Raw genomic sequence first — 12,525 nt, 5'->3', positions numbered from 1 at the left:
CAACCTGAGAATGTAAAGAATGACTGCAAATCAATAAGAAATAACTCAACAGAAAAACTAGCAAAAGAACTGAACAGGCATTTCACAGAAGTGGAACTGTGAATGGCCAGTAACAGAAAGATGCTTGCCCCATTAGTAATCAGAAAGATGCGTTACAAGCCGCAAGGACTCAGGATGTTCTCTCCTCCTGGGCTATTTGTGTTTTTATTAAGGGATGTTGAAGACCAAAGGACCTTTTTGATCCAGATGGATGACACTCAGATGGTGACATTTCCTGTCTTGTGTCAAGAGAAGATATTTTGGGCAGAGTCCCTTGCTTTTCAAAGCTCATCAAGTGAGAGTTGCTACCTCCTTTTATTGTTAAACAGGCAAGAGGCTGCATGTTTTGTTAAACCAAGCACTTCATTAGTTTAACCCTGGTCTCCATATAGCAATTCATGTAGCCAGCAGTCCCTAGAAGCAGCATCCTGAACCTCTGACTGTAATGGGGTCCCAACCTAGTTCTCCAGCCTCAGCCCGTGCAGCCCATTCTTCATCCCTGCCTCTTTTACCCCATAACCAGTCACAGAAAACTGTTTAAGTCCTCCAAATATGCCGTGATGCATTCGATCTCTAAACTTTAGCACATATTTGTACTTTCTGCTCTGGCCAGAGTGCTCCCTTACACCTTATCCCCTAGAAAACTCCTACTCAGCCTACAAGGCCCAACTAAAATGTTTTCTCTGTGACATTCTTTTTCTGACTCACTCAGGCTGCATCAGGGCGGCCCCTCCTCTGTGCTCCTATCGCACTTAAAACAAAAGAAAACTCTTTTTTTGTTATATCACTTATCTCATTGTTTGAAACTATCATAAATAATTTGCCCTCGGTCCCCTGACCCTCAAGGGTGCCTGCCCTTTGAGAAGTGAATGAATGAATATCTTCTTGCATGAAAATGAACATCTGCAGGTTCTCTGAATATTTTTAGAATGATCAGATAATCTGCAAGGCAAATGGTGTTCGGATAAAAGTTTGGAGAGATGGCAGAATTGGGTTCACAAGCTCTAGGCTTTCTTTAACTGCATATTATTCCCCACCAGTGAGGTCACATAGATAGCATAACTGAAATTTTGCAGAAAAAAAAAAAATAGCACAGAAGTATTTCAGCATGAGCTTTTAACTTTACCTTTCAGGAGATCTCTTAAGAGGCTTTTTATTTAAGGCACAGAATTTGGCATTCTGAGCAGAATGTTCAGGTTTCTTTTAAGTCCCAGTTGGACCCTGGACCATAATTATCATGTTTCTGAGAGAAGGAGGTAGATGGTGTCTGGTCTTAGACCTGGGCTACAGAAAGGGCAGCCCCTAGAGAGCACGGTTCTGTCCCCGGACCCCCTCGTCCCTACCTCTCTCCACTTTGCAGCGAGGGAGCAAGTTTCTAATGCTGGTGATGGAGAAAGGGGCTCCCACTTCTATTCATAATGGGATGCACCCTGCAAAGCTGCCTTGAACCCCACTGGGCCTTGAAGCCACCATGATTCTCATCAAAGAGGGTGGTTCAGTGGCAATATGTTCTCCAATGGTGCCAATCACCTTGTATGGCGATTCTTTTAAACCTAGGTTTGCTTAGCAGGGCATGGGAGGCTAATGAGTGATCAATATCACTTGGGACTGGGCACCAACATTGAAAGCCAGCAGGCAACTGAGATTTAAGGAAATGCTGGAAGTCTCAGGTGGGCAACACCCTGGGGCCAGCTGGGAAGAGATGAGGTGAAGGGGTCCTACTGATGGGCCCCACCAGAGAGCAAGCAACCCAGGGCATCTGAGAACAGATACACTTTTGGAAACAGATGACAGTGAAAGTCCAGGGCCACTGTATACAATTCCCCTGGTTGTTCACTGCAAAACCCTAGGGAGCACCACTCAGAGTACATTGCAAATAGTATTCCCAGGGTCGTAAGCACACAGCCTGCTTATATGCTTTTCTCTTGTTAGTCTGTCTTGTGCCAATTTGGTTCCTAGATCCAGCCAAAGAGCCTTCTTAAGACCTAAGAGGGGTAGAGGTGAGTACCCATCACCCATTACCTACTTGTACCCAAGTTTGTCTCAGGGTCTACCTTGGAAGGAGTCCAGACTAAGAATGTTACCTTGTGCAACTTACTTATCTGTACCTCAGTTTTCTCATCTGTGTAATGAGGAAGTGTGTGTCACTCATAGACACTTCACAGACTCCCTCTGAGGTTGACTGAAGTAACCCTGTAACATTTAGCACAGGTGCAGTCGCGGTAAGTGTCCCACCCATGTTCTGTCACTGCTTGCCTCGGAGGACCCCATGCCTGGAGGGACCAAGCATGCTTCCCTGCCACCTGACCTTTTGTTATTTCCATTTTGTATTCCTAGCACCTTTAATATTTTTATTATCTGAGACATCCATGGGGAAAAAAACACCCACTGCAAAAAAATAAGAACAGAGTCTCAGTAAATAGGAAATAGGCAAATAGTAAAATAAAGAAACGAAAACATGCACTGCTTCTGGCAAACATGTGCAATGGGCTGTGGACTTGGGAAACCTCTTCATGAGCTCAGTGCCAATGGACCTGTACCAGTGCTTGTGCTTTTGCCCCACAGAGGTCAAACAGGGACTCTGCTACCTTTGCATCAACAGGAGCTGGCTGTCCTGTTAACCTTGGCCTCACAGGCCCTGGGCAGGTGCGAGGAATGTGGCAGGAATGCCACTTTTTGCCTGCTTTGCCTGTGATATTTATCTAACTCATTTTTTAAAAATTGAAACATAGTTATTGTACATATCTGTGGAGTACAGAATTGAATATCAATACCTTTGTGCAATATGTGATGCTCAAATCAGGATAATTAGTATATTCAACATTATACAATGTAATTGTTTTTCATGGCCCTTTACCAATTCCTCCCTTTATCCAACTCACTCTTGAGGCTATTTGCTAAACAGTTCCTTCTAGCCAAGGCCCCCATCACTGCCTTGCTGAAGAGGGCTCTGAAGAGGGCAGAATTTTAGGAGGGAGTTTGGATATCCCCAGGTGCTGGTTTGCAGCATGCAACTTGCCTGTTCTCGACCCTCACTCTGCTGTAGGTCTAGAGTCCCTAGCTAAGGAACTTGCTTTGAATCTGTGAGTTCATTCAGCTGGCGTGGTGATACTGGAACAGGTCAGACTTTTTTTTTTTTTAAAGGTGAATTAAACCTTTGATGTCCCTCAGGGGGCATTTAGATTCCCAGATGAGGGGATTCTCAGAGCCATTGTACAGCCTGAATGAGTTAACTCCACTTGGTGGAGAGATTTACTGCTAAGTGTCTTAGGGAGGGGATAGTTGATAAGATTATCTGGATAATGCAGACAGAAGAAATCCTTGGGCAGCAGAGTGCATTAACGCAATGCTTCACTTCTCATGGAGGCCTGGCTCATAAACATTTTTTCTCATTTTAGAGTCAGATCTGTTTAGGCTGGGATCTGGACCAGGGGGTAGCAAACTTTTTGCATAAAGGACTAGATAGTAAATAGTTTAGGCTTTGTGGGCTACGTGGTCTCTGTCACAATAACATGACTCTGCAGTTGTAGCACAAAGGCAGCCGTAGACATTACATAAGCCAATAAGCATGGCTGTGTTCTAATAAAACTTTATTTACAAAAACAGGCTGTGGGCCGGATTTGGTCTACAGGAAACCAAATTACAGAAGCTTGTGGTTTGCTGATCCCTGATTTTGATGGTGACATACGCTTCCCTTAGAAAGTTTTGAGTCTTGAATATAGCCTGCAAAATACAGGAGAGATTCTCTCTCTCTTTTTTTTTTTTTTGGCAGCTGGCTAGTAGGGGAGGACAGGTTCCTAATGGGTCCTTTGTTCTCTAGGATGAGATACACAGTAATCTCAGCAGAGCCAAACTGGGGTTTGGTTCCCTGGATCTCGGAGGTTCCCTGGCTCTCGGAGGCAGCACATGGTCATCTTCACCCAAGCTGGAGGTATTCTAGCATTAATCATTTCCAATGCCAACATGCCCCCAGCCCCTCTCCTGTCTGCCTCTGCTAGGAAGTGATTCAAAGATGCTTTCCTCAGTTGATAAGCACTCTTATTTTTCCAATGTCATCATTTTTCTTGGCACGAGACTGGCTTGAGTTCAGATTCTGCCTCTGACACCAATTAGTGGTGTGAGCCTCCTTGGGAAATTTGCTTAGCCTCTCCATTCTCCATTTATTCCTCCTGTATAAAATGGAAAAAACAAAAAAACAAAAAAACCCAACATACTTCTCCCGTGGGGTTGTAATGAGAGCAGATGACTTGACTCAAGTGTTCTAGCAGTCCGTGCTTGACCCTCACTTGAATGTAAATCCTTATGGTGGGAATCGTCTGCCTGGTTTGTCACTGTACCCTCAGTGCTGAGAACATGGGGAGCAGAGAGACTATTGTGAATGTGGCGTCCTCTGCCTGCAGCCGTTGTTTCCATCCTCACCCCACTACCTTCACCTGGCTCTCTCTATTCCATTTGCACTCTGTCTCTTCACCTACTCTGGCCCTCAGCGTCTCCACCCAGGCATCCTTGCTGCTACCAGGAGTGTCAACACTGGAGGAAGTTCCATGTTGGTGAGCTCAGAAGACAAACACATGTTATAATATATGCTCAGCAACATCTCAGGGGCACTCTGCAGTTTACCATGTCCTTTATTTGATTCAATGTTCACAATGTCCCAGCAAAGCAGGTCATTATCATCCCTATTTCATAGGAATGAAGCTAAGAGAGGAATGAAAACAGAACTGAGCATCCATGCTCTACTGAGCACTGTGCTTGGAAGTTAAATAAGAATAAGTTCTTCAGACACATCACCTTATTGTATTTTCCCAATGGTCATTCATTCATTTGACAAATTTTTGTTGAGCACCTACTATGCTCTGATCACTGTTGTATTAGTCAGGGTTCCCCAGAGTAACAGACCAATAGGAGGTATATATACTTGTGTATATAGATAGATAGAAAGATAGACATATGAGGATATAAGAGGAAACTTATTATGGGAATTGGTTCAAGCAATTATGGAGGCTGAGAAGCACTATCTTCCAGCTGGAGAACTAGGAAAGCTGGTGGTATATTTCAGTCTTTCCAAAGGCCTGAGAACCTGGGGCCACTGATAAGTCCTGCAGTCCAAAGGCCTAAGAACCAGGAGCACCAATGTCTGAAGGCAGGAGAAGACGGATGTCCCAGCATAAGAGGAGAGAGGGAACTTGCCCTTCCTCCACCTTTTTGCTCTATTTGGGCCCTCAATGGACTGGACGGTGTCCACCCACATGGGGAGGGCGAATTTTATTTACTCTTCCTCACTCAGTCCACTGATGCAAATGCCAATCTCTTCCGGAAACATCCTCACAGACATACCCCAAAATAATGTCTCACCAGCTATCTGGGCAGCCCAGCCAAGTCAACACCTAAAATTAACCACCACAGTGGTGCTAGGTGCTTGCTATGGGTCACATATGTCCCCCAAAAGTTCATGTGTTAGAAACATGACCCCCACCATAACAGTGTTAAGAGGGTGGAAAATGTGATTGTGGTATTTGAAAGGTGAAGCCTTTGAGAGGTGATCAGATCATGAGGACTACGCCCTTGTGAATGGATTAATCTATTCATAGAGTAATGGGTTATCTCAGGTGTGGACTGGTGGCTTAATAAAGAGCACACGAGAGAGCTCTTGTGAGACTCTTGCCATGTGATATCCTGAGTTGCCATGGGACGCTGCAGAGAGTCACCACCAAGAAGGGCCTCATCAGATGCACCCCCTGGACCGTGGACTTCCCAGCCTGCAAAACTGTAAGAAATACATTTCATTTCTTTATAAATCACCCATTTCAGGAATTCTGTTGTAAGCAACACAGACAGACATACAGTGCTGAGGGAAAAGTGGTGACTAAAACAGGCATGGATCTTCTCCTCGTGAGGCTCCTGGTCAGGTTAGTGCTGGGCACAGATCAGCGAAAGGCCATCACAGCTCCATCTGCAAAGCCCTGTAGGGGTCATTTAAGGCATGCTGAGCACAGAGACGGGCTCTTCACCCCAAACTAGAGAGGTCAGGGAAGGCTTCCTGGAGGAAGTGACATCAGAGGAAGGCCGAAGGGAGGAGTAAGAATTAGCCCAGGGAGGACAGCTAGGGACGAGAAAAGGGATCATCCAAGTGAAGAGGGAGCAGCATGAATTTGGTTTTATTTTTTGCTGGCTAGCCGGTATAGGGAGTGAACCTTGGACCTTGGTGTTATCAGCACCATGCTCCCATGTCTAACCTGCTGAGCTAACCAGCCAGTCCTACAGCATGAATGTGAGAAAGAAAGAAGAATTGGGTCCTGAAGCATTGGATGCCAGGGCAGGTGGTGGATGCTGAGCTGCAGTGGAGGAGAGGCTGAGCCTCGCAGGGCCTGGGAAGCCACTGGTGGGTTTGAACTTCGTCCTGAGGACAACAGGAAGAAGTGACATCAACAGATCTGCATGTAAAGAAAAACCCATCCACTTGTGCTGCAGAAACAGGACTGGGGGGATGTCATCATGGCAACCTGTGCCTCAGTCCAGTGAGAGCCCACAGCGGCCTGAATGGGGCTGACACCAATAGAGATGGGGACAGGTGTGTGCAGTTAAGATTTCTTAGGAGCCAGTTAGGACACTAATCAGTCCATGCTAATGATCAGCTCTATTTTTCAGGTGAGGAATACACGTGCGTTTGAGATTGGTGAGGGGAAGGAGTGTGGCAGGAGCTCAACTTGGATTTGGGGTCAAATTGGCCTTGGGGAATCCACGGTGGAGAGAGGGGGTAGTGACTGTGATGGGAGGTGGGAATGAAGGCAGACTTCTTGATGAGAGTGACTGGGCCAGCTGGGGAGAGGTGCCACAGAACATGGGACAAGAACCAGCTCTCCCATGGTCAGGGATGGGAAGGGGATCCCTGAGGAAGTCGAATGAGTGCCCAGCGGTCAAGTTGTCCCAGAGAGGCCAGTTGCTTGACAAAGTTTTTCTCATCAGTGCCTGCATTTCAGTCTATGGGGATAATTTCTGTTTGTTTGGGGACATCTTACATGTTATAATGGAAGCCAGTGGGAGAACCACTTTTGCTTGACAAAACATCCCTTTGCATCAGTTTGACATCTCTGAAAGGAGAGCATTGCAGTGTTCAGGCTCCTCAGAGGCGATCTAGCTCAGTTTGCACCCAGGGCCTTCCTCCTGCATCTCCAACAGGTGCTCTAAGGCCCAATGGGAGGGAGGCCAACAACTGTTGTGATGCAGGGTTTCAGTCCTTGAATGAGGGTCTGGGCACCATGGGCAGAATAAAGTAACCTTGTTGGCTGGCTGGGTGAGCTGGCAGTCCCTGGGGGAGCCTGGCATTCCTCGTGGCCAGTGGTGGAATTGGGTGTGCGTCAGGTGTCATATCCCTTTCTCGTCTCTTTTGCGATCCTAGTAAATTGTGCATTTTGCATGTCCTGGGGCACTGGGCCCCTGTGTACAGAACTGCAAAGGAGGCTGGTGAACGTGTCCTTCATGTACATAATTCCTTTCTCACTCTGTGACAGTCCTAGAGGTTGCTGCCCACCAGCTGACAACACACTTTTTTAAAACTTGAAAATAAAAATTGTATTTACTTATGGTGTGCAACATGACATTTTGATAAATATGGAATGCTGAAATCAAGCGAATTAGCATGTGTATTACCTCACACACTTGTCATTTTATTTTTGTGATGAGAACGCTTAAAACCTATTCTCTTAGCAGTTTTCTTTTCTTTTTTCTTTTTGGCAGCTGGCTGGTGTACACACACCTGCCACCTCTCCACACCCCTGCCTCCTACCCTCAGCCCCGATGTTTCTAGATTCCACATAGGAGTGAGAGGACGTGCTGCTGTCTTTGTGCAACATGGCTTCTTCATGTGGCCGTCCGTTGCCTCCTCGGGGGGGGGGCTGCTTGTTTGCTCTTCAAGGAGAAACTGAGCCAAATGGAAGGTGGTTTTGTCTCGCCCCATGTGTTCCATCTCCACTAAGTTATCCTCGGATGCAGAGGTGAGGTTCCACAGGAACGTGGCCCGAGCAGCCTGGAACCTGTCCAGGAAGGACCTGGAGGGTGGAGTGGGGCTGCCACTGGGCCTCCTGGTTCTCAGGTGCCCGACAGGGAAAGCCCAGGCTTGCTCTGGGCCTGACTCCCCGCCACCCCCTCCCCATTGCTCAGGCCTCCTGTCATCACTGACAGGGCCAACCAGGCGCTTTCCCACTGTACTGGTCTCCTAGGGCTGCCCGAACGCACGCCACAGACAACAGAAGCCGGGACACGCCTTCAACACTTTGCTTAGAAATCTCTCCAGCTGAATATCCAAGTTCATCGCCTACAAGTTCTGCTTCCCACGAAATAGTAGAACCCAATTCAGCCAAGTCCTCTGCCACTTCATAACAACGATCTCCTTTCCTTTAGTTTTTTTTTTTCTTTCTCTTTTTTTGAGCACCCAAAGCTTTTCCGTATTTTACTAGAGAGGTATTTTCTAGATAATTAGTTAGTATGTAACTTGTAAACTGCTAGCTAGTAGACACCGTGTTATCTGCTGGGCTGTGACTGGAAGGCTTATCTGGGTATGGGCACCCATCGCAAAGCATTAGCAGCAGCAGCGGGCTTGGTGGCTGCCACCTCTCCATCTGACACTTGTCCTCTTGCCAGCTCACTGCATATCGATTCTTCACCCTTTCTGCCCTCTTCTGTGGCCCTCTTCGTACCTGGCGGTCACTGCTTCACAATGACCATGCAGGATGAATGAGTAACAGAAGTGCGTCTTTGGACCTTTCTACCTTGGATTGAGAACAATTCTGGTTCTCTGGGACATTCATAATCTTATTTCCAATGGCCTTTTATCCTGTAATGTATCACTGCAAATTTCAATAAATCTCCCTCAACCAGAGTTCTCAAGTATCTTGTGTACCTTCATTATATCTTTTGAGTTGCCTACTTATATTTAGTCCTTCAAGTATCTAAATTATAATATTTAACTCCCATGATCCAAACAACTAAGAAAGCTGTCTTGTTACACTTGTTTTACATTCTGTATCACCAGGAGCTATGCAAAGAAAATAGTAAAAGGAAAAATTCAGCCCAATAATTAGCTGCAACAAGTTCTTAATGTGTGCTACTAGGGGAAGTCTCTAGGCCAAAATTATTGCAATCAAATAATCAGTTCTTCCAAATGTCGCCAAAAGATCCAGGTCATGAACCAGTCCAGAAAGCCACTGTGATGCTGATTCATAAAGGACTGTGTCCCACAGACGGTCGTTTACAAGAATAACTACTCACCCCTTCTGTTCTCCACACTTGTGACACCTGGAGTAAGAGCTTCCCCCGTTCCACGTGCACCTCGTTGCTGGTCTCTAGTGTGGAGAATCATTGTGGATTTACCCACGGCAGGCTTTGGCTTGGGCATTTTCATTCTGTGGAGCTCAACCCTTGAAAAGTTGCTCTCCCCCAAAATATCTGTTGTAATGTAGCTCGTATGCAGTGCTGTTCCAGCCGACCAGCAGATGCCTGGGCTGATCCTCACACTTGTAAAGGTTAGAGTCATTTTTGGGCACAGGTCTACATCGTGGAATATAAAGCAGTCCCAGTTTTCTTCCTTCAGAGCTTCTAGATAGTCCACATTCAAGAGTTTGGCTGGATTGACCTTTTTGCATCCAGCCTGGTGGAGATGTAGATGCTGTATTCTGGGCTGCTCTGCAAGAAGGGATGAGATGTTCCTGCAGGCACATCAGGTGTTTCTCTCTGTTCTGGTGGGGAGTGAGGCCGGCGACCCTCTGTAAAGACTTACCCTCCTCAGGGTGATACCGGCATCCGTATACTTTGGAATTTTCTGCCTGAACTTCTCCCAAACTGAGATCTGGTTTGAAAATGAGCTCGTTCTGACCTCCAAGGGATGGAGACACAGAAGGGCATCTGTCACATTGTGCCTTTTTCATGGATGCTTCATCAGTCAGAGATTCTTCATTCCCCAAAGCTATGGCCTTACTGACATCAGCTGTGAAATCCTTTGCTTTTGGACTCTCCTGACTAGCATCCAGAAAGTAGTTCCCAGGGGCCTATCCAACCACCGTAAGGCACAAGGTAAAAAGCAACAGTAACTGGAACTTGTAAGAAAGGTGGAAAGTCAGGTTGCAGCCCACGTCTTTTATTGTGAGACTAACATGCTTTTCTCTCTGCTTCACTGCAGGCAAGGAGGCTTCAAGTTAAACTCTTCTATCTGTTTGTGAGCTTGGTGACACTGGAGATGCAGTGCCACTGCTGCTCAGGAGTTCTGCTCCAGGGACCTTTGCTCTGGATGTTCACGTTCTGAATAGAAGATCTTCAAAGAGATGGTTAGTTCCCAAATCACCTGCATGCGTCTCGCAGACGCAGCCACAGTGAGCACTGCTCGGGCACGGAGGAGGCGCGTGGACTGGCCGGGGGACCGCCCCCTGGGAGGTGGGGGTCCTCCTCCAGTTTTCAATAGTAAGTTCCTTATTTCCAACTGAGACCTCACCAGAAGCATCTGACATCCTTTTTTCTAGCAACATTCTGTCCTTGACAATATTCTCTAAGATGATAGAAGCTTTCTCTACAGCTCTCCTTTCTTCTTTCTGAGACCTCACCAGAATGGCCTTTAAAATCCATATTTCTACCAAGAATTTCCTTAAGGCAATCTATGCTTTTCTAACATGCACTTCAAAATTCTTCCAGCCTCTGCCCATTACCCAGTTCCAAAGATCCTTCCACATTTTCAGGTATTTGCTATAGTAGCACCCCATTTCCTGATACCAAAATCTGTATTAGTTTGCTAGGATTCCAGTTACAAAGCTCCCACAGACGGGGGGCTTTAAACCACAGGAATTTATTTCCTCACAGTTCTGGAGGCTGGAAGTCCAAGATCAAGTTGTCAGCAGGTTTGGTTTCTCCTGAGGCCTCTCGCCTTGGCTTGTAGATGCTGTCTTCTCCCTGTGTCCTCACCTGGTCTGCCCCTGGGTTTGTCTGTGTCCTAATCTCCTTTTCCTTTAAGGACACCTGTTGTATTGGATGAGCGCCCATCCTAAAGACCTCATTTAACCTTAATTAAGTCTGTAAAGACCCTATCTCCAAACGCAGTCACATTTGGAGGTACTGGGGTCTGGGCTTCAGCACATGAATTTGGGGGACACAGTTTTCTGTCACACACCTGACTAGGCGCTGCTCTGACTCCCACTTCTCACACAGTCGTCCCTGCCTGCAGTGGTTGGTTTGTCCTGGTAAAAGCTCCTCTTTGAGATAGAGACAGGCTGGACAGGGACTGGGCCTACCTTTCCATATGTGCGATTCCTACGGCGGGTGGGCCTGTGGGCATGATCGCCCCTCCCCAGCTCCAACCCGGGGAAGAGCCACACTGGGGCTACTACAGACTTGTGCTTGTTGAACCTTTACAAAAGGGCCTGCAGCGTTAGCCAAGTCCTATCGTGTTTCTAAAAGTCAGTTTTACCCTCTGTGATGGTTAATTTTATATGCCAACTTGACAGGGCTGCGGGGTGCCCAGACATTTGGTCAAAGGTGATTTGGGTGTGTTTATGGAATGTTTCTGAATGTGACAACATTTGGATTGGTAGACCAAGTAGAGCGGATTGTCCTCCCCATCGTGGGTGTGCTGCATCTAGTCTGTTGAAGAACAAATAGACCGCCTCTTCTGCGGGTCACAGGGAACTCCTGCCTGACACTCTGAACTGGGACACCAGCTTCTTTCCACCTTTGGACTTGAATTGAAATATTGGCTTTTGCTGGGTCTCAAGCCTGCCAACTCACCTGCAGATCCTGGGACTTGTCCCCTTGCATGATTGCGCAAGCTAATTCCTTATAACAAATCTCTTCATACACACACCACACACACACACACACACACACACACACACACACACACACACACACACACACACACACGTATATGCACACACATTCTATTGGTTCTGTTTCTCTGGAGAGCCCTGACTAACACACCATCCTTATAAGTGGAATAAAATACCCATCCCATCTATTACCCAGGGATGTTGTTATGATTAAATGAGGGTGTTCTGAAAATTGCAAAGTGCTATTCCAATGACAGTTACCACCACCATCATCCTTGCGAAGGATGACCTCAACTTGCTTAATCCCAAGGTCAGTTTCAATCCGTAGCACCTGACACAGTGAATCAATGTCCTCTGCAGACCCTCACCTGCCTCCCCAGACACCAGGCCCTCCTGGCTCTCCTCCTCCCTCTCTGCCTACCCCTTCTCAGTCTTTAGCTGCTCTCTCCTCAGTCTTTAGCTGCGATCCAGATATAGGATCGCCCCAAGTTCTGTCCTTGGAATCTTTGTTTCTCCCTCTACACTCCCTCTCTTGGTGATCTCAGAGAGTCTCCTAGATTTGGACATTGTGGCTCCCAAGGAGCAGATTCTGAGAGGGAGATTTGCGTGTTGGAAGTTCACTGGAGACAGCTCTTGAGATTGACACCCGCTAGCAGGTAGGATTAGGGTTGGAGACTCA

The 12,525-nt window shown here is 46.8% G+C and overlaps 1 pseudogene; it reads right to left on the bottom strand.

Moving 5' to 3' along the window:
* Positions 1-9,219: 9,219 nt before the first annotated feature.
* Positions 9,220-11,835, bottom strand: LOC134378893 (beta-1,4-galactosyltransferase 4-like; annotated as a pseudogene).
* Between the last annotated feature and the right edge of the window lie 690 nt (positions 11,836-12,525).

This window comes from Cynocephalus volans, chromosome 5 (assembly GCF_027409185.1).
Source record: "Cynocephalus volans isolate mCynVol1 chromosome 5, mCynVol1.pri, whole genome shotgun sequence".
Classification (NCBI taxonomy): Eukaryota; Metazoa; Chordata; class Mammalia; order Dermoptera; family Cynocephalidae; genus Cynocephalus; species Cynocephalus volans.
Note: the sequence above shows the minus strand (reverse complement) of the source record. Positions and strands in the feature narration are given on the sequence as shown.